The sequence below is a fragment of the Erigeron canadensis genome, chromosome 7 (genome assembly GCF_010389155.1).
Source record: "Erigeron canadensis isolate Cc75 chromosome 7, C_canadensis_v1, whole genome shotgun sequence".
NCBI classification, from domain to species: domain Eukaryota; kingdom Viridiplantae; phylum Streptophyta; class Magnoliopsida; order Asterales; family Asteraceae; genus Erigeron; species Erigeron canadensis.
This window is the reverse complement of record NC_057767.1, coordinates 25,701,077-25,723,372: the sequence shown is the minus strand read 5'-3', so window position 1 is coordinate 25,723,372 and position 22,296 is coordinate 25,701,077.

Below are 22,296 nucleotides of genomic sequence, written 5' to 3'. Positions count from 1 at the left end.
TGTCTTTCTATGCGTTTTTATACTTGAGAATAATCTACGAATATAAAATGAATCAGTACTAGCGCTAGACATTTGTTTGTAAACCCTCGTTATGAGATCTAGATTGGTGCTCGCGCGTTGCAGCGGCTAAACGGTACATCAATATTGAAAAATAGGGTACGTGTATCGAAAGGGTATTTGTATAGGGGTAATATGGGAATATTGAAAAAATGCTTAATTACTTAAATCAGTTTGCATTATAAAGAAATATAAATATAGATATAGAAGTATAGAGATAGATATAGATATAGATATCTGTAACCCCTTATAAAGCATATACGTATATTGACCTTTCTTATTTTAAGGAATTCAATATATTTTTATACCCAAAATACCTTTATTTTTTAATCCAAATTCCCCTATGAACCTAATCTATACTTTTATACTATTTACATCTCTTTAAAAGTTGTTGAGAAATTATCTAAAATATCATTAATGATTAAATTACAACATCAGTTATTTATCCAAAATATCTGCATTAACCTTTTACATCAATTACTTTTACATCAATAATCTACACCACTCGCGGCCGCCTTCACCATCAACAGTCAACCCCACCACCACACCGTTGTCGTCACAACCACCATTGCATTGCGAGGGTACCATGCTAGTAAATATAGGTATAAATTATAGGTAAGTTATGGTCTTATGGATAATATATGAAAATTTGCTTGATTACTTAAAAATGAGGGTTCAATTTGTTTTATATAGAAGGGTAACCATGCAATCCAGCGACGGTTGGTGGTGAGGGTGGTGGTAAAACAAACTATCTCTCCCCAAAATAGGGTTTAAATAAAAATAGGGTTTTGATAGGTTAATTTGGAGGCAATGGGCCCTACGTATGGTTTTATCCGGTTTCACGATACAATAAACATTTTAGCATGATTCCTTACACATAATAGAGGTTTTGTAAGTTCATACACACAATAACTTTTTGAGTATAATTTATTACATAGTTTATTACATTTTCATGCACTTAACTCTAAATAGTAATAAATTATTACGTACTTTGAATCAACACTATGATAGTATGATTGCAACTTAATTCATTTTTTTAAAAGCAATTATATATGAATGTAATTCTAAAATATATTTCTTTTAATACTTCATATTTAAAATAATAAATTTTGACAAATATAGTTTTTTTTTTAATACTTTTAATATAAATTAATTGATATAACATATACCATAAATCATATTTATTTCAATTCATTAAAACAAAATTTAATTAGGCTGGGTTGATAATAGGTGGGTGATATTAGCCACATTATATGAGTTTTCATTGTAACTTTAAAGGTAAGGTCAATTAGTGTTTGCATAATATTTCTTGTAGATTTATGCAAAGACATGACAATTCAGAGCTTTTGTGATGTTTTGATAATGAAGGATATGATATTGGGTACATACAAATAAAGTAGTTGGAGTCTTGTCTAGTCAAATGAGCTAAAAAAGTGCAAAAGAGTCACAATTTTCGCCCATTAGAACAAGGACCATAAGTCTAAAAATGCAAGGATTTTCATTAGAAAATGTGTGATTGTAGTTAAATGTGTTTTGCATGCCAGTGCCACCAATATCTTTACCATTAAGTTCTCAATTATTTATGTTATTTTGTGGTTCGTCATTAGACCTTTTTTTAGTTGTTTAATTTTTCACATACGTCAATTTTTTTTCCGTAACCTTTACCGTCAAATAAATACCCCACAATATATCCCGGTCAAACAAAACAAATAGTATATATAATTTAAAAATGGACTCCATTTTTATCTCTTTCACTCAAGTAATCACATATTCACAATTACCTACAATATTTCACCAACAGTCCTTAAAAATTCACTTAACATATTTTTTCATTTACTATTTTTACTCGCCTTTAACAATGGTCTTCTAGAGTCTCAAATGTAATTAATTTTTTGAACCAATCAAAAGATAACAAATGGCATTCATTTTACTTGTTTGGTTTTTTCTTCACAACCTAGCCGGCCAACACGTCTCTGCGTGATGTAGTAACATCCGCATCCCCTAGTTGGACTGTACCTTCCTCACGTGTGGCGAGGCGGAATCGTTTCGGGGAGTGCTGGGCGGCACTCTCTGTGGCGTTAGCAGTCGTAGTTAGCTTTGCTATGATAGGGGATATCCTTCTCAATCCTGTCATAGCCTGGTGTGACGCGCGGGGCGCCTCCCCCCCACTTAGTCCACCAGGGCAGGCTCTTCCTCTTCCCGAGGCACCGCCTACCCCGGGACCCGAGCCCGTGGGAGTCCCCGAATTACCGCACCCTCTACTCCCGGATGAGGAGAGAAATGGAATCCTTACCCAGGGGTACTTCTCTCTAATCTCTAATGAAGAGATATTAGGGATCTCTCGGGCCTTCTCGAACCATGACGGGGGGGACGTCAACCTCCGGCGTATGGTCTCCACTATCAACGCTCAATTGATAGTGGAGCGCTCTGTGGAGGCTACCCTGGTGCAGGATGGGTATAGCCCCGCTTTCATTATGCAACGGGTGGGGGCTGAATAAAGAAGACGAATAGAATAGAATTCATGTTCATGCTAAGAGAAGAGCGGATCCAATACCAAGACGACTTCTTTCCCAAGAAGTGCAGCAAGTACTTTAGTAATTTGGGGATTTGGCAATTATTGATGGAATTCCTTCCTTCTTTCTTGAAGTGACAGAATTCTTTATTTATTTCAGGAATTTTTTTCAGATATGACGGAATTGATATCGCCGTGAAATCTTTCTTTTTTTATTGCTTGCTTTCTTCTGACTCCTTACGTATACTTCACTCGTTGGGTTCGGCTGTCAGTTTCAAATCTTGAACCAGAATTGATCAATAGAAGTGCTTAAGCTGGAGGTGGAAGCATGAGTTCAGAGTTAGCATCGAAGGATGAAAAAAGACCCCCGGTTGAAGTCCCATCAAATCCAAAGGGCACATGTAGCCATGCCATGAAATACAAAAGGCTAGCTAACAAATGATAAGAAGGGCACGCACGTGAAGCAAGGGGATGGAGGGCAGCCGTCCGGCAATTGAGGACCGCACATATCAAAGATAAAGAATATGAAAACCGAGACTATTTAAGTCGAACTCGGATATACTGACCGGGAGGCCGAGTTGAAAGTAAGGATGATTTCACTAAACTTAGGGGTTGCTTTTGAATTATATTTGAACAAGCTCAGTTATTTTTGTTGTTTCTTTGGTGTGTAGTATTGAACCACATGCCCAACCAAACCCAACCAGAGTTCAACCACTATCCTTTCTATAAAACTCTTCAAACTACCATATTTTCATTATCACTTATCAACTAATCACTTTGTAAAACACCTTCATAAGCACAAACAGCCACACCACCAAATCTGACGTTCAGATTTCATCACAACTCAATCGTTTAGTTTTTTTTCTTCGGATTTCCTTGGTTTCTTGCATAATTTTTTTCCTTTTCAGTTTCCACGATACCGTTCCATCATTCGACTTTACCCACATCACAACCTACTTGGGTTTTTGCAATAGATTTTTTTTTGTTTTTACTTTTTTTGTTTTGAGTTACTGTATCAGAAACTTTCATTCAACTTTTGTGTTTACGTCGTTTTATTTTTGGTCCGCTGCTTAATTATTTTTAAAAAGCACATATTTAATAAATAAATACTTTTTACTAATAATTAAAACTGATTTTAAAAATAAGAAAAACTTATAATTGGTAAAATAATACCAAAACAAACCAAAATAGCAGTTGTAATATAAATATGTAAAATTAAAAATAAGAAAAACGTGTTCTACCTTCTCAACTACTCTTTTTCTTTGTGGATGTCACAATGCATACATGATAGTTATCTTCTTTATAAAGGAAGAAGAGTAAATAGTAACTTGGTTACGTGACGAGTTTTGATTTGACCACATCGTACACGGTTTTGACAGTTCAAATTTCATTACAACTCAACCCGTTTTGGATTTTTCTTGGTTTCTTGCATATTTTTTTCTTTCTTCGTTTCCACAATACCGTTTCATCATTCGAATTTAGCCACGTCACACCGTACTTGGTTTTTCCTTCAGGTTTTTTCTTTGTTTTCATGAATTATTTTTACTTTGTTGTGAGATTTAGGATTTTAATCATCTTTTTAAAAATATTCGTTTAATTAGCTTTATTGTGATGATATGATTGTAACATATTCGTTTGAAGATATATTGTTTTAGTATTGTTTAACTTATTTTATATTTGATACTTTGTCTGAAAACTTATTGAACATTTTTTTTTGAAGGATTGACCATGTTGGGTTACGCAAACAAGACTTTGAGGTTGAAAGTAATCGTAGTGAAAGGTACGTTTTGTTATCACTACTATTGATCGATATTTTGATATTGATAACTAGTTCACATGTTTTAAACCTGAATCTATTTCATCTGCATTAATTATTTTATTTATTCTGTTTAGAGTTTGTTTATGAAAGTTTTTTGGCATCCTTTTATACATATTGTAGAGATGAATTGTTTTTGGGAAACACCATAAGGTTTTTGTTTTTTTATTGTTATTAAATCTTTTCTTGATATTTATAGCTATTATATGTAAAAATGTACTGATAATTTTTTAACAAAATGACAAATTTGTGTATGGTTTGTTACAAATATGTTTACAGCATGTGGTCTTCTTTTTTGTCATTTGTTTTCTGAATCATTTATGCTTGTTCTAGTTTTGTTTGATATATTGTATGTCATCAATACTTTTTCATCCTTCTTTTTATCATTTTTTTTGTCTTCTTCATGTTTTGATGTTTGTAAACTTACTTTACTTGGAATTTCTATCGGCTATCATCTTTGTAATAATATTTGTTCAATACATTTGAAGGCATGACCCACTTACTTCTAGGACACAAGACTTCACGATTGCACATGATACCCGTGAAAGGTTTGCTTCTTTCTTTTACTGTTATTTTGAAGTTAATAACCTAATTATGTATTTTGTTTGTCTTCTTGTTGTTTGATGTATTGATAATTGTTTAACTTATTGTCTAAAGCTATTACAATTTTGATGTCGTGTATCTAGTAATTTGATTTCTGAACTCACCCTTATTTGTTTGAAATATGTTTGCTTGATTGTATGTTATCAATGCTATTATAACAAGTTATGTATATGGTTTTATTGCAGCAAAGAGCCTGTTTTTCTCTTTATACTGTTATCGCTAGTCGTTTGTTCCTCATCTGCACTTTGTGGAATGCACCTAAGAAACTACAAAACTCCACGTGAGCTAGATATTGATATACTACCCTCAGTGTATGCCATATGTTGTTATATCGGACTCTCAATGACTAGCGCCTTTGCGTTAAGTGTTACTGTACTGGATTGTATAACGAAAGCGTATTCCGCATCCGTGATCTCCTGCAGTTTCTATTACTCTATACTTTATTGGATTGTAATGTATCAACATTTTTATAAAAAGATTCCTTTTGCAGGCATTACTTTGCACTTATTTTCTTCGGGTTTCCTTGGTTTCTTGCATATTTTTTTCCTTTTTGGTTTCCACAATTCCGTTCCATCATTCGACTTTACCCACGTCATACCCTACTTGGGTTTTTCCATTAGGCTTTTTTTGTTTTTATATTTTTGTTTTTTACTTTTTTGTTTGGAGTTATTGTATCGGAAACTTTCATTCAACTTTTGTGTTTACGTCGTTTTATTTTTGGTCCACCGCTTATTTATTTTAACAAAGCACGTACATATTCAATAAATAAATATTTACTAATAATTAAAACCAATTTTAAAAAGAATTAAAACTTGTAAAATCATACCAAACAAACCAAAAGAGCAAGTGTAATATAAATATGTAAAAGTAAAAACAAGAAAAATGTGGTCCACCTTCTCAACTATTTTTTTTCTTTGTGAATGCCACAATTCATACATGATAGTTATCTTTTTTTATTATAGGAAGAGGAAGTGAATAGTAACTTGAAGACTTGGCGAGTTATGATTTAACCAAGTCATACCTAGTTCCAACTTTCAAATTTTATCACAACTCAATCCGTTTGGGTTTTTTTCTTCGGTTTTTCTTGGTTTCTAGCATTTTTTTCCTTCTTGGTTTCCACGACACCTTTCTATCATTTGATTTTAGTCACGTCATACTTTACTTGTGTTTTTCCTTCAAGTTTTTTCTTTGTTTACAATTTTTTTTACTTTTCTTTTTGTTTCGAGCTATTGTATTGGAAACTGTCATTCTACTTTTGTGTTTATGTCGTTTAATTTTTGTCAACCACTTAATTATTTAAAAAAAGCACATATTCATTAAATAGAAAATTTTTACTATTAATTTAAACCAATTTTAAAAATAAAAAATTTAGAATTTGTAAAATAATACCAAAAGAAACCAAAATTTTGAAAATGAGTTTTTAATATTAAAGATATAATTTTTTTTATATGTTAATGCATTTAACATTTCCTTAATATTTCCTTTAAGATACCCGTTACCAATGAAGTCTAAACTCATATGTGAAGTTTAAATACGCGGGTTTGATCCTTCAAGATGCCCAGATCATGTGGGGATTAGGATAAAGGTATTTTACCGGCATCATATAGCTCATACGAGGTGGGTCGATGGGTATCCAATTGTGATACCGAGGCTAGGGTTTCCCCCATTACCTTTTTTTTTTTTTTTATTATTATCTCAATAATAATATATAAAAAGTAGTATAAATAGGAAGGAATGACACACTTAATTGGGCTTTAGTTAGTAACACTGTAAAAAGTAGTATAAATAGGAAGGAAGGACACGGCTTTAGTTAGTAACAAAAATTATTATTATTTTTTAAAGGTATATCTTATTCACACACCCCATAAAAATTAACGAGTAAACATAACAAACTGTTACTTTACATCAAATTTACACCATTTTTCCCACTCTGTTTTCCCAACTCTAGTTCTACTATTGTACCATAAAAAGCTCGTCGACTTTAAACAAATGATGATCTTCCCAACACTACTCTGAAAACTTAAAATCTTTCCCTGCCTTCCATATACTCCAATATGTCACCATCACAATACCCTTAAAAACCATTTTTAGTTCTTTTGTCGAGGACCAGCCGATTATGAACAATCACCAAATCCTCCAATGAATTGATACCTCCAATTTGTACCTTGCACCATTTGCTTACGTGCTTCCATATCTTCTTTGCAGTATCCAATGATTAATATCTTCTGGTTCCTTATTGCAGAATCCACATAAAACAGTTCCAAAATGGCAATTTCGGTTCTGTAATGCCACAAGGGTAGGAATGCGGTCTAGACAAGCCCTCCACATAAAAATATTACGCTTCCTTGTCACCCACTTTGACCATTTGAACACCCTTCTGTTGCTATAATCTCTTCCACTTACCATGAACGCCTTTGCATCCTTCACTGTAAAGACGTCACCTTTCCTCCCAAGCCACTTCCACCTATCATGCCCACTAGATAGCGAGACATTCTCTCGCAACGTGGTCAATTCCTTCCATTCGTTAGACGCCTCCTGCTCGTTTAGATCACCTGACCATTTCCATTCTCCTCGTAACTGATCGCTAGCCTTACATTTTTTGACTTTTTCCAATATAAAATGATGAGGCAATTTATCTTTCAGCGGAATGTTACATAGCCATGGATCTAGCCAGAACCGAATCAATTTCCCATCCCCAATCTCCCCTTTAACTAGTTGATTGAAACTCATTCCTGCCGCTCTAGCCTTTTCAATGCAATTGACAAAGTTTTTCCAAACCCTCGTGTACAGTGTCTTTTATTGTTATGAATAACATCTACAACCTTCCGCCATAGTCCGTGTGGTTCATTCCTGTATCTCCATAGCCATTTGGGCAACAAAGCTTCATTTGTATCCTTGAGTTTGACTAGTCCCAGACCACCAAATTTGATAGGAGAAGTCACCCTAACCCATGATACCCAACTTATTTTCCTTCCTTCAGTCGTACCTTCCCAAAGGAACTTTCTCATGATTGCTTCTAATCCGTCAATTACTTTACATGGAGCCTTGAACATTGAAAAATAATACTATGTCTGAAGGCTTTCCAACACCGCCTTAATCAACGTTACCCTACCCCCAATCGAGAGACATTTTCCTTTCCAATTTTCAAGTCTTCCCGGAATATTTCAAAAATAAACTCCCAATTCGCCACTTTATTCATGTTAGCTCCAACCATTATCCCTAGATTTTTAAAAGGTAACGACACCACCCTACAGTTAGTAACAAATACAAGGCATCATCCATTCTGTTTTTTCTTCTGTGTTATTATTCTCCAACATATCGGTAAAAACACAAATCTTTTTAACCTCTTTTTCAGCAAACCCTATACACATGAAAACAAAAGTCCAAAAGATATTATGTTTAAAATATGAGGTTACATTATGTGTCAAACTAAAAAAAATAGTATGAGGGGGGAAGGACACACTTAATTGAGCTTTATTAGTAACAAATACAAAGTATCATTCATTCTGTTTTTCTTCTAAGCTATTATTTTCCAATAGATACCGTGAAAACAAAAATCTTTTTAATCTTTTTTCATTCTTTTCAACAAACCCTATACGCATGAAAACAAAGGTCCAAAAATTATTATGTTTTAAAAATGAGGTTACATTATGTGTCAAACTAAAATAAAAATAAAATGCTATGAGGGCAATAACAGTGCTCTTAACGGCATATATTATTTTCTCTTAAAATATACCTTCACAACATCACATATAAATTAAGTGTTTTGTTTCTATCAAATAAAATTTCTTGGTATACTTTGAACAAAAATAATATTCATTACATCTTAAATTAGATTAAAACAATGTGAAATTATTTATGATATACTAGACAATCTTAATTTTAATATATATTATAAGACAGTTGAACTAATGACTTATTAACCAATCAAATAGCTCAATTTCATCAAATTGAATCTCGCTTATGTCATCATTTAGATTAGCTATAAATTAAAAACTCTAATAATCATTATCCAAATATATTATTATATTAGTATTTATATTAATTTGTAGAAAAAATCTCATTAATTTACACTTTTTGTTTTACATCAATAATTTACACATTTTAGCCCTCAATACTTAATTTATATTTATTTTTAACATCAACTTGAGGAGATTTTTTAAAAATGTTACAAAAGGTATTTATATTTAATTTTTTAAAGTTTCAATTATCACTCAAATCAAGAATCCTAATTGTTATAAAAAAAATATGAAAACAATCATAAATGTTATCTAAATATCATAGGACATATGATTGAAAGTAAACTTATTCGTGTTATGAGCCCGCATCATGATCAAATACATATACTTGAATGTCAAGTACATGATCACAAGTATATTTATATTTTAATTCATAATTATCTTTGATAATAATATCAAATTATGAGTACAACTGGTTTCAAAAATTCTATAATATAGAAACTATTGTAGCATGTGCCTCGTGGAATGACTACAACAAACAATTCCATCAATATGTCTCAGCTAATAATGACAGTGACGAACCTATAATTATTGTACTAAAACTTGCAAAGTATAACACTTAGAACCGTATACGTTCAAAAGTATAAGTTTTTATAAGTTAAATGTATGAACATCTAATATTGATAATATCATAAACCCCTGGACACGAATCTAAAATCTAGTGTGAATCTAAAACATTGTTGATGATATTGTTTTAATAATAGTATCATATGTTTTCATATGTTTAGAAATCATTTGAACATGGAGAACAATATAGGTCGAATATAGACAGGATGGAATCATAATCTACATTCATTCTATTAAACTCGAATCCTTCATCCATGTATATTCATATCTAATGGATTAAGCCGAAAAATGCGTATCCATATTTGACTAGCCTATAAAATTTCCATATAAATGTTTCATGTTAAATTAAATTGGTGATGAAAAGAACATGGTCGATTACTCAATTCGAACAAGAAATATAATTTACCGAAGACGTGTGGGCATGTTTTCGAGAAACAATTTAATTAACTCTCTAAATATGAGTTAAGTTATACTATATATCTGTTTTTGGTTTTAATAAACTCAGAGGGAATATTATCGTTGTGTTTTATCTTGTTAACATTCACAATTGTAACTTGTATCGTTTGGCAAAATTAACAGACTACTCACAGGCATCTCAACCACAACCACTAAGCCGTTTTTCTATGGTACATTTTGACATTTTGTTGCTTTCAATTTCTCAGTTAATAGAAAAAGTAAAAGTGACTCGAAAAAAAATTGAGTGGGTAAAATGGACACCGCCATTGTATTAGTCGTATTAGATTTTGTAATAATTAGACGTAACGATAGATTCAAATTAATTGCAGTATGGAGCAACTAAAGGCAGTCTTCAACCTCAAGGTACTTAATTATCGAAATAGGGTGGTGGTTTGTGCACCATAAGCATGCTCTTATACCGTATTTAATCATTAATTACTATTTTTAGCATAATATTTGCCTTTATTGCAATATGTTTTGATCCAGATGTGCACCAAGAAGCACAAATAGGTGCTCTAAAACCGCATTTAAGAAGCCATGTTTATTCTTTTGCAACAAGTGTTGTGCCACATGTTTGTGCGTACCTCCGGGAACCTATGGAAACAAACAATATTGCCCTTGTTATAACAATTGGAAGACCAAAAGGGTGGCCCCAAATGCCCTTGATTCAATTCGTCTTTCATTTTTCCTAGTGTTTGTATACTATGTACACCTATATCTAAAGTGTACTTGTAATGTAATGATTAATGAACACGAGTAATGGGTTTTTCAATGTAGAATTTTCATCTGTTCCATAAAGTTATGGTCATAATATGTATTGTCGTTATTTTTCTTGTGAAAACTTTGTCTTCGGATACATTTGAACACGAACTTTTCAGGAGCTTTACTTTTTTATTTTAAACTAAAAACTCCTAAAATATTAATACTCATTAAAATGAATACCCAAAAATTCGGAATATATAGGGGCTAATTTGACTCATACGTACATTAGTGAAAAGGAATTTTCTAATTACTGCTTACAAGGCACTTGTTGAAAAGTGTTCATTCATCTTAGTGTTACTTTTAATAGCTTAAATTTGTAACTATGATGAACAGTAAATAAGCCAAAACTTTTCCATTGTAACATGATTCTTTGTTTCTATGAAAATATATTACATCATTAAATATTTTTAACAAATATCTATAAGGCACTAGTTAAAAAATGAAAATATAACGTCTAATACTTGATTGTCGATCACAAATAAATGAGCAATGGTATTATGGTATATGTTAATAAAATTAATTTGTGAGGTATGAACACAGGACTAACATCACCCCCTTGTTAATCTAATGTTTCATGTTTGTTTTGGTTGACCACTTATATTAGTATATACTAGTCTGGTGTCCGCGCCTTGCGGCGGTTAGAAAGCAACTGTCAATATTAGAACAACCCTTGTTGATGGTGAGAAATCCGGCGGCGGTGGTTGGAGGCGATGAATCCGGCGAGAGAGAGGGGTTGTGATTTAGTTGTTGATGGTGATTAATTGATGGCAAGGGTTGCGATAGAAAGATCTGCTGAAAATAGTGATATGAATATTTTTATTTATATGGGTTTCTTTTTTCTGGGTTTAAATTATTATAGGGGTTATATCAGCATTTAGAGGAGGAGATGTAAAATATAATGTAATTAAGGAGGGTATTATAGGAATAAAAAAATTGCTTAAAACTTAGTTACAATACCTTTTATAAGGGTTTATAGATAGATACTACGTGAAGGGATCAAGTAAGAACAAACATATATGGTGAGAACCACTAATAATCTATCTCTAACGACTTTGCTCTTAGAGTTAAGGGTCACGTCTGCACCGTATCAAACCGTCACCATCTCTTGAATTGCCACCCATCAAATCCATATCATTCCCATATGCGTCCGGTGACAACCCATTTAGAACGGATGAGGGCAACGCCCGTACCGTATCCATGCGTTTTCAACACGTAACCCATATGATTTTTTTTTTTTAAATTTTTTTTTTTTCGGAATGGGTTTTTGTTAAAAGAAAATAAGAAAAAAAAAATGTAACACCCCAAGATTTTAAGGTAAAAGAAATTAACCCCTTTTCATAGTTTTGACATTAAATTAATTTCCTAGTATTTTATTTTTAGATATGGGGTTAATTTAGTTGGAACTTTAACGGATAGCGGGTAAAATACCCACAAAATAATGGGGTGGGTCGTGGCAGCTCCAAAGAGTGTCAGCCCTCCACCTTGTTGATGAATCACTTTTCCATTACTAATTTTCTTTCTTCTTCACCTTTCTTCCATGCATTCCATCTCATTCTTTCAAAATCAAAGATAAATCCTCTCAAGTTCAAGGAAGAATTTATAGTATTAATCATCACCAACATATAATCTTCATTCAAGAATTCAAAAGTTAGGGTTTGTGGGTCTTGGTGGTGGTGGCCGAATTTGAGAGGAAAAAGGGGGAAGAAATTGTGAATTAAAAACCCTAATCTATTGTCTTCCATTGTTGAGGTATTGATTTCCCCTACTTTAGTTCTATCCTTCTTGGGAAAATTAGGGTTCATAGAGTGGACCAATTTGGGGGTTTTTATTAGGAAATGAATTATGGTTAATTTTCTCCAATTCCTTAGTTAACCTAGTTGTCATTGAGTTATATGATGTGTTTGATTATGAAATTGAAAAGTTCATGTGATAAATTGAGTTTGTAAGAAAAGATGAATATTACTAATTATTGTTATGTGAATGAAAATGGTAGGTTGAACTACCTAATGTTATAGTTAAGATGAAAGTAACTCAATGACAAATGGGTTGGGTTTTGGGTTTATAAAGGGCTAATGATTGAGTATGACTAGGTTGAGCTAGTCAAGTGTGAATGTAAGCTTATGCATTTTTATGATATGATTATCGGTTGAAGCTTGCTAGTGCTTATTCGTTTTTAGCTTTATTGTCCTTTTTGCGGAGGAGGTGGGTATATTTGCATACCTTTATGTTTATGTTGGGTCAATTGACCACCATGTTGAAGTATTTGTCCATGTGTGGATAGACCACCATGTTGAAGTTATTTGCCCATGTGTGGAAAGACCACCATGTTGAAGTTATTTGTCCATGTGTGGAAAGACTACCATGTTGAAGTTATTTGTCCATGTGTGGAAAGACCACCATGTTGAAGTTGTTAGTCCATGTGTGGTAATTGATTGGCTTATATGGATCCATATATGTGTTGTTAGTGTGCAAGGTGAATATGTAAATGTGACATGACGATGTCATAGGTTACATGTGAAAGTTCTTGTACTTTGCCCTCATTCGTATCCATAGATGTATGCAAGTATATTCACTAAGCATTCGCTTACGTTTTAGTTGTTTCCTTTTTATAGGCGGTTCCGAAAGAAGGAACTAAGAACTTGTTGATTTGAAGTTGAAGTTGCTTTTGGAAGACTTGGAGGTATTGCCATTCATGGAAGAATGGTATTTTGTGTAGACACTTAGATATCCCACCTCATTATGGCTCTTGACACTCTTGAATGTTTTGCTAATCTTGTTTTTGGTAAATTTTTGGAATTATGGTCATGTTGGGTCTTATGGTTTCAAGAGTAAGTATGGTCGTTTTGTTTAAATTGTCAACTTGGGTAAACGACCCATTTGGTTGTGTTTATGGATGTTGTTTCAAATAAATATCATAACTATGCTTGTAAATGGGTCAAATCCTTGTTTGAACTCAAAAATGTTGTAATATGAGGTTTGGTTTTGAGTTGGAAAAGGTTTCAAATTGAGTTAATAGTCAAATTTGATGTTGGTGTGTGCAGTAAGAGTACAGACGCAGACACGGCTGACCGTGCTCAGCGTCTGCAGTATTTCCTTTTGGTGTTCAGTTTCTGAGAGCACGGACGCAAAGCACGGTCGACCGTGCTTGCGGCCGCAGTTTCTCTGTCTTCGAGCAAAATTTTTCCGAGCTTCATCCGATGTTTTCAAGGTCTGAAACTTATAGGATATGTTTATTATAATATATTAAGGTGTTCTAATTTGTTAGATTTTGAATTTGATTATTTTGAGTTTTTCACCTTATTTTGTCTAAAATTTTTCTTAGTATGGATTGGTAAAATAAAGTCAACTTGTAAAAATAAAAATAAAAATTGGTCGAGTCGAGTTGAGTTCTTTCAAAAAATTCAAGAAACTAAAAATTAAAAACCATAACAAAAAAAAGAAGAGAGAAACTAGTGGTTTTAGAGTTTCCTCCATATTTGTTATATTTGTTGTTCTTATGTGAATCCTACCCATAGTTGTCAAACTCGTACGAGTCTCGAGTCGACTCGTACGAGTCGAGTCAAAATGTAAGGTAAAAAATGGCGACTCGGACGCGGACTCAAAAAGGGTCCAGACTCGGAAGCTAACTCGCGATTTTTGGTTTGACTCGTACCGAGTCGTTGCAACTCAGAACTCGTACGATTTTGGATATTTGGTCAAATTTAAAGTTTGAACAAAGAAAAAGCTTTGACTCATAAGTGACTAAAGGAATAAAAGGTCGTATAGTCTTTTTGCACAATATTTGAGGATACCTACTTTACTTCTCTAGTTCTTTTTCTTTAACCATCATTTTCTCTTTTCTTTATTTTATTTTTCTTCATCAATGAAAGATAGTTCATGATCATCTTTTCTTTTATGAAGCAGCTTTTCATTCTCCTTTTAATTTCTTGATTTCCATCCGGTCATCCTCTCTGGCTCTCTATATGTAAGGTAAATATTTAACCTTATTTTTTATTTTATTAAATTATTAAAGTAGATTACATACTTGGTTGATATTAATCTATTATACTTTTTCTTAAAAAACATCAACTAATAATGACATTTTTTTACTTGTTTATAGGACCAAGAAATTTAAACAAAGTCTCTGCCGACAAGAATATAGGAAGAAACCAAACTGTTGATGTGAATGATGAAGATGAGGATGAGGATGGACTAGATGAAGATGGACTCCATGAGACAACCATAATTTTAGATGATGAAAAAGAGGCTGATAACAATTTTGATCCTGAACCTTAGTCATGTGATGCTATCAAATCTTTTGACATTTACTTGATTACAAGATCGCTACTTACATCATTTCATGTGCTACATATGCATTTTTGACCAATTGTGTTGTAAATTTGGAAATGAATTGTGAGGCTATGACTCGAAACTAGCGCACATGTAATCTTTTAGTAAATATATTAAGGAAATCAACTTAAATCTTATTTTATTTAATTTTAGATGTGATATATATATATATAAAATATAAAATATCCTGACTCTTACAATTCGAGTCACGAGTCGAAAAATCGGATTTCGAGTCGAGTTGAGATTTACGAGTCGACAACTATGATCCTACCTATATACTACAGTAAAAACAAAGGTTTCGATTTACGCACAAAAAGTTAATAACAGTTATATGTCTTTGGGCCTAGCCAGCAACGGGCTTACAAGTTGCATGCAACAAATTATAATGGGCTTATGGTTTTGGGTTTAACCATCAACGGGCTTATGGTTTTGAAAAGACTTAAGTAAAAGGCTTATGTTTTTGGGCCTGGCCCAAACCGTTTCATTTTCTTTAATGGGTCTGGCCTAATTTTTCATTTTCTTTGTTCCCATTCCATATACTTACGGGTTTATTTTACCAGAAAGAGAGTTTCATATGTATTATACTACAACAGACAATAAACAAAATGCCTCATGGAGCAATGCTAGTGCGACATGCCGACATATGTCGTTTAGAAATAAAAACAAAGCCATCGAAATCAACAATCGCGTCGGGTCAGGTGACCAATTCATGTTGTGACTTTGGTGGTTGTTTCTTATTATTATGGAGTATTATATTATTTTTTTTTTTTTGAAAAATAATTTTTATTCACAAATCGCCAAACTCATATAGATTGTGGAGTTACATGGATACAAACACTAATAATTACACTTATACATTAAAGAAAATCCAATCTTGCAACTAATTGAGCAACGCCTCGAGCGATTTTTGTACTGTAAATAACTCGTAGTCTTAATCTCATGGATAACCTTCTCCACATTAATGTTCTTGCCTTCGAATTTCAATTCGTTTCTCGCCTTCCAAATGCACCAACATGTAACAAAGACCATACCTTTAAATACTTTTTTCCTTTTTCTTCCTAACCCCATGTGTTCTTCAATAGAGAATAAGTCCCTAGATGAGAAAAGAAAAATTGGATTGATCTTACACCATAATCCTATTTTGTATCATATTTCCAAGGCGATTTCACATGAGCATAAAATATGTTCAATTAATTCCTCTTCTTCCTGACACATACCACAAACCATGCTGCCAAAGTAGCAATTCCTAGTTCTCAAGGCAACCAATGTCGGCACTCTATCCAATGATACCCGCCACATAAAGATGTTACACTTCTTCGTTACCCATCTTGACCATTTGAGAACAACATTCTCTTTTTGACTTCTCCCTTTTCTCAAAAATTATTTGGCATTCTTTACCGCGAAACTGTTATCCTTACTTCCTGTCCAAATCCGTATATCTCTTCTTGAGTATTATATTATTAGTGATCTGTTTATTAGCATTTTTAATAATTGTACATGTATATCCCATTGCTTTCTTTTTTAATTAGATGGATACCTATGCAATGTGACAAAGACAATAGACAACATGTAATGCGTCGTGACGATGTTAATTTCATACTCGACACTTGTGTAAGAAAATGGTAACATAATGACCGCACAACGTATATAAGATAATGTTCCTATAATTTCAAAAAAATCATTATTATCTTTAAAAAATATAAATTATTAATTATAACTAAACTGATAATTAAATAAGGTAAACAAATAAAATAATATAAGTAATAATATAATAACCTTTAATAGGTATATCAAATGAAAATATTAAAGAAACAGTGATGATGGACAAATCAAGGGCAAAAAGAGAAATGTTTTAATAGGGAGCCAGTTACTATGGTATGGTGGATATGACGATGATGGTATTCTACTCGTATAACTCTATATTATAAGCAAATCTATATATTTAATAACAATATTGATAGTATTAGATTTTTGAACGGCATAAAAAATCTTAATCTTAATATATACTAAAAGGTAACTGCCCTAAACTCAATTAACCAATCAAAACTCTCAATTTCTTAAAATTATCAAATTAAACATGTGACTTAATTCAATATATTAAAATTAAGTTGTCTTATAAAATACTCGTACTAAAACTAAATGTCCATCGAGAAAAATAAAACAAATCTCTAGATAAATACAACTATAATTCTAGGATAAATACAACTATAATTTCTACATGCCGATCAAAAAAACCAAAAGAAATCTCTAGATAAATACCCCATCTCTAAACAAATATAACTGCAAAACAAGTGTATGATACCTATTAAATATTAAAAAAAAATCTATATAAATACAAGTATTTATATATCTTTATACAAAGTACAACTGAACTAAAATCCAATTACAATTCTTAATTTTTCTAATTTAGTTAATTTAACACATGTCATGAATACAATTTACACTTTTTTCTTTACATAATCAATTTACACTTTTAAATTTATTTTTTAAAATACAACTTTTATTAAAATAAAATACGTAAAATATAAAACTTATATTTATCCAAAATATCCAACTAATTATACAATAAAAAAGAAAATATCTTTTTAATAAATAAAAAACAACTTTGATTACAACTAGTCTTCATCCAACTATAACCATAACTTATCGACTATATATATATAAAAGATAATACATCAAACAAATAATAAGTATATAACCCAAAACTTTCATGAAAAACAAAAACAACAAAATCTACAACAAGTTTATTTAATTGTATTGTTAAGATTACTATTACAATAGCAAGCCTTCATACAGATTAACTAGTTAAACGTTTTTGTCAATGTTCAAGTATTACATTTTGTTACTTTGATTTACATTACATTATTTATATTTAAACTTATCGGTTTGTTTTCATAAATTTAATTACATTCTTTATATTTAAATTTACCGGTTTGTTCTTTCACAAGTTTTATTGGACTACATACAATTAATTTATCTTTAATACTTATAAACAATCCATGTATTTTACACTGGTCTAGATCTTATATACTGAAAGGAAACTAACCTAACCTCAATTGACCAATCACACTCCTCAATTTCTCAAAATTAATTAAATCAACAATGACAGATTAATTTACACCTTTTGGTTTTCCATCACCAATTTACACTTTAACTCAATTTAAAAATAATTAATACTTTATTGAATAATATCTAACTAATAACAAAATATAGCTAAAAGTTAGAGAGGTTACAACATTTGATTTAATACGAATTAATATTTATACCAATATATTATTTTATATTATTAATTGTAATCAAACTAACTGTATTAGTAATTTTAATCAGACTATAATTATGATAATTATTATTGTTATTACTAATTGGAATCAAATTATGTTTGAAATACAAATTCTTTTATATAAATCGAATCCTACAAATAAAATCAAAACACACGAAATCATTGAAATCTACACGAACCAGCTGCTACTTTTATTGTTTTTAACAAGCATGCTAACGAAAATAAAATATTTTTTTTACAAGACATCAATAAAAACTCGGTCAATTGTGTAATCAAAATTAGAATATTGCTTATTTGAATAGTTTTTATAAATGAAACCCTACTCACCACAACAAATATGTTATTTCGTAACACTCATTTCTTCGCACTTTTTAAAAATGTTTAAAAAATTGTTAATTTGTTCACACTTATAAATGTGTGAAAAAGAACTCACATTTAAAAGTGTGAATAAAGTTAAAGGATCAAAAAATTTTCACAATTATATATGTAGAAACAAAAAGTTCACATTTTTAAATGTTTAAAAATATATAGTTGTTCACACTTAAAAGTGTGGAAATAATTTGTGACACCAAATTTCCTTACACAAGAGGAAGTGCGAGGAATTTGAGTGTGACAAATTAGCTCAAAGTGCGATTTTTTTATACAATTTTAAATGTGAACAAATTAACATATTCTTTCACACTTTTTAGAAATGCAAGGAAATAATTGTGAGCAATTGACATTTCTGTTGTAGGGACTACACCATCCAACCTTGATATGATTTAGCGTTCAATATTTATATTAAATATCTCAATTTCTTTTTACGTATATTTTTACATTTAACGTATAAGTAATTTTTTTTTTTGTTTCATATACTAATTTTATATTGATAATGTTGTAAAACCTGTGTATCTGACACGGATTTAAAATCTAGTAATTAATATATTAGTAGTGTTAGATAGTTAAAGCAAAAGCACGAGTGTATTAGCTATTCAGTTGTTTTCGAGGAGTGTAGCAATTGATACATCTAGTGCTCTATTCTTATTTTTTTTAAGCCCAAACTAAAACTAATTAACTCTAAATCAGCCGGCTTTGCAGATCATGGGAGTACACTTTGAGTTATTTTCAATATAGAAATAGAACCGAAAGTAAATTTAGATCTCTATAAACATAGAGGTTTGTCAAATGATATTATACAATAAGTCTTATTAATTTATCAACTAGAGGTTTATGGTGAACTAGTACTGGTAAGACTTTTATAAGATAAAGTTAGTAGCCTGTAGCCTTTTTCTTGATCGATGATATCATTTTGTCCGAATTTGCAGATACCTCATTTTTTTAAAACATATTTATATACCTTAATATCTCAATTCAAGTATATATATATGCAAATCAATTAATCATCTTTTAAGTCTTGATGCTTTTGTTATTATAGGAATGAGAAGGGTATCCACGTAATACGACGGCGGTCACGCGACAGGTAGTGGTGACAGTGGTAACGGTGTGATTATTAATGTAAAAATAATTGTTGTAAAAATGGGTAGTGTATTTATTTTAAGGGTTAAAGAATGTATGTTGTAATTGGTTTAATTAAGAATATTATATGTATACTAGGTAAAAAATATTTAAATTAGTGAACAAAAAAGAAGTAATTGAGAGTATTATCATGTATGTAGTGTAAACTCACACACTTCGAGGGTTTTTTTTTTTTTTTTTTTTTTTGTCTTAAGGGTTCTTTACAGATTTACTCAAAACTGACCTCGAGGACTAAATATCCACAATATTACAACCCGAGGAGCAGATTAATTGACTACCGATCCGGGCCGGGTTCGGTTACTCTTGGGTTGGGCTTCGAGTTTCCGGGCTACAAACTCATATTGTTTTTTTTTTCTCGTGTTATTATGCATAAAATTATGAGATGATAAAATTATTTTAGTGTTTTCTTTCATTCTTTCCAACAAACCAAACACAAAATGAAAGCCCAAAAAACAAGCTTGTAGCTTGGGTAGGTGATTGAGGAGACGATTTATACCTACTATATTTACTTACTATTTACACTCTTATCAAAATGGTTTTGGAGGTATCGACTAGAACCTGAAGGTCTTTGGAGGAAGGTTATCAAGGCGATCCATGAAACTAAAAGATGTTGGTCTGCCATTCCATACAACAAAGTGGTGACAGGGGTGTGGTATAACATCGTTAAATCTATCACAAAGGTTAAAGTTACAAATGTGTGCCTTAGTAATCTCTTTAGAGGTAAGTGTGGGGATGGCTCACAAATTAGATTTTGGCTCGATCCTTGGATCTGTAATAAACCTCTTAAGGAGGAGTGCCTGAGGCTGTTCAAAAAGGAAAAAGAAAAGAAATGTCTTATTATAGACAGGTTCTGTAGTGAGGCGGGAACTTTCAGAATGTTTGAAACCAACGATATTGGCGGACTACCTGATGACGAGGTGGAAGAGAGAAGAAAGTTGACCAGATTGTTGGCTAGTCAAAGCCTTAGAGAATGCAGGGACACTTGGGAATGGACTGGTGATAGCAAGAACGGTTTCAACGTTAAAGCGGTAAAGGAATTTTTGAGAAAAGACAAAGATGTCAGTAGCAGGTGTAACACCCCGAACTAGGGCCCGGAATATTACGGAAATTAAATAGCACATGATGGAATTATCGTAGGCAACTAAATAAAAATAAATGAATTCAGTGAATTCAATAAGTTTAAGACAAGTACAAACACAAAATGCATAAGGAGCAAGTAGCCATCACAAGTTTACAAAACAATCTAAAAGATAGCGATCGATCCTAAGCATAATGCAAAAGAAGGGCATGTGAATCCTTGATCCATGTAAGTCTAAGCCCGGGTCCAACAATCTATCAAATCATACGTCTTGCCTTGGGTTCACCTGATTACCTGAAAAGTGTACTGAACAAGTCAACACGAGGTTGGTGAGTTCGTAGAAATGGTTCACAAGGAACCATTGTCGATATTCATAATGTCTAATCACAATAAGACCATATGGCATAAAATAGTTACGTGTAATAAATGAATACAAGTGATGTAAATGTCCAAGTCACGTATCGTATGTATGCATGTGCCATGATGAATATCAAATGTAAGCCAACCATGTCACGTAAAGGGTTTGCATGTGTGTAATTCGCATAGACTAGTGAGCTTGCGTGTAAAGCGCGTAAATAAGTATACATTACGTGTAAAGCGCATATATAAGTATACGTAGCGTGTAAAGCGCATAAATAGGTATACATTGCGTGTAAAGCGCATAAATAAGTATATTTATGCGTGTAAAGCGCATAAATAAGTATACGTCGCGTGTAAAGCGCATAAATAGTATACGTTGCGTGTAAAGCGCATAAATAGTATACGTTGGGTGTAAAGCGCATAAATAAGTATACTTTGCGTGTAAAGCGCATAAGTAAGTATACGTTGCGTGTAAAACGCATAAATAATATACGTTGCGTGTAAAGCGCGTAAATCATGAGTAACAATACGTATATGTCCATTCCAACACAATCCAATATCCATCCATTCCACTACACTACACAACACGTACCTACACTTCGGAGGATTTTACTTTCATCAAGTTCTAGATGCTTGTATACAGGGTCACCCGCAGCCTTCCCACCACATCTAAAACCCTTTGAGAAGCATAACCGACTTCCATGTAGGCACAACTATCCTAACTAATCATGATATCACAAACATGCGCAAAACCAACCAAGTAATGGATAAATCGTCAAGTAAATCAATCAGACAATCAAACGACTAACAAGTAGTTGTACACTTTCCAGCCCGAATCTCAAGCGAGTAGGGAGCTACGAAATTCACCTTAGCCTTGGATGTCGTTAGAATGAGCTTAAATGGATGAGTGAGGAGCACAACGATCACAAACCTATTACATCA